This window comes from Xenia sp. Carnegie-2017, unplaced genomic scaffold (genome assembly GCF_021976095.1).
Source record: "Xenia sp. Carnegie-2017 unplaced genomic scaffold, XeniaSp_v1 HiC_scaffold_20, whole genome shotgun sequence".
Classification (NCBI taxonomy): domain Eukaryota; kingdom Metazoa; phylum Cnidaria; class Anthozoa; order Malacalcyonacea; family Xeniidae; genus Xenia; species Xenia sp. Carnegie-2017.
This window is the reverse complement of record NW_025813483.1, coordinates 2,542,477-2,544,245: the sequence shown is the minus strand read 5'-3', so window position 1 is coordinate 2,544,245 and position 1,769 is coordinate 2,542,477.

Below are 1,769 nucleotides of genomic sequence, written 5' to 3'. Positions count from 1 at the left end.
CTTTTTCGTACTCTCCCATATCATTGTAAACCGAACCCAGATTGTTGTACGTTGTCGCAATATTAACATGGTCAGGTCCAAATGTTTTCGTTTGAATTTCTATCGCTCGTTCATAAAAATCTTTTGCTTTTTCGTACTCTCCCATATTATTGTAAACCGAACCCAGATTGTTGTACGTTGTCGCAATATTAACATGGTCAGGTCCAAATGTTTTCGTTTGAATTTCTATCGCTCGTTCATAAAAATCTTTTGCTTTTTCGTACTCTCCCATATCATTGTAAACCAAACCCAGATTGTTGTACGTTGTCGCAATATTAACATGGTCAGGTCCAAATGTTTTCGTTTGAATTTCTATCGCTCGTTCATAAAATCTATTTGCTTTTTCGTACTCTCCCATATCATTGTAAACCAAACCCAGATTGTTGTACGTTGACGCAATATTAACATGGTCAGGTCCAAATGTTTTCGTTTCAATTTCTATCGCTCGTTCATAAAAATCTTTTGCTTTTCGTACTCTCCCATATCATCGTAAACCGAACCCAGATTGTTGTACGTTGTCGCAATATTAACATGGTCAGGTCCAAATGCTTTTGTTTCAATTTCTATCGCTCGTTCATAAAAATCTTTTGCTTTTTCGTACTCTCCCATATCTTTGTAAACCGAACCCAGATTGTTGTACGTTGTCGCAATATTAACATGGTCAGGTCCAAATGTTTTCGTTTCAATTTCTATCGCTCGTTCAAAAAAATCTTTTGCTTTTTCGTACTCTCCCATATCATCGTAAACCGAACCCAGATTGTTGTAACTTATCGCAATATTAACATGGTCAGGTCCAAATGCTTTTGTTTCAATTTCTACCGCTCGTTCATAAAAATCTTTTGCTTTTTCGTACTCTCCCATATCTTTGTAAACCGAACCCAGATTGTTGTACGTTCTCGCAATATTAACATGGTCAGGTCCAAATGTTTTCGTTTGAGTTTCTATCGCTTGTTCATAAAAATCTTTAGCTTTTTCATATTCTCCATTCTTCCAAAGCAATAAACCCAGCTCGTTGTACGAATATGAAACATCAATATGATCAACACCTAACACTTTAGTTTGAATTTCTGTTATTTCATAAAGTACTTTAGTTGCAAGTTTATAGTTGCAAAATCTTTTCAAAACATCTACAAAATATTTGGCAAATTTCCAATTTCTTTCATCAAGTTTTTCTTTTAATGACTTTACATCGATCAAATTATTTAGGAAATGTTGAAATGATGAATTTGCTATGAATTTAATTAGATGTGGAATTATTTTGATTTCATCTTCTCTGTCTTCAAAATGATTTAGTGCCCAAGCAACTTGACTGACTAGATCAGTTGCAGACTTTTTAGAATTATTTTCGTTTTGTTTACAGCCAAAGTTCTGCGATGAATAATTTATGATGGCTTCGTGTACAACGCTATGCAGGCGGATGTCGTTGTTTTCTGTTCGAAGGAATAAAGAGCAATGCTTTAATTGAAGACAGACATCTTCTGCAGATATTTGTGGATCAATGCTTTTAATAAATGCTATTATAACATCTTGTGGTAAGGGAACGAAAGATATTGTTGAGAAAAGTTTAAAACATGTTCCAACAAGATGGATTCTTCGGCATTTTTTGTACTGCTAACATAACAGTTTTCATTCCTAAGTAAGATGAGTTTATTTTTGAAAATTGCCATCCATGTTCTGTCGCTCTCCTTCATTCAACTTATCAAAATATTGCTCCCACGTGAATGTCGGAT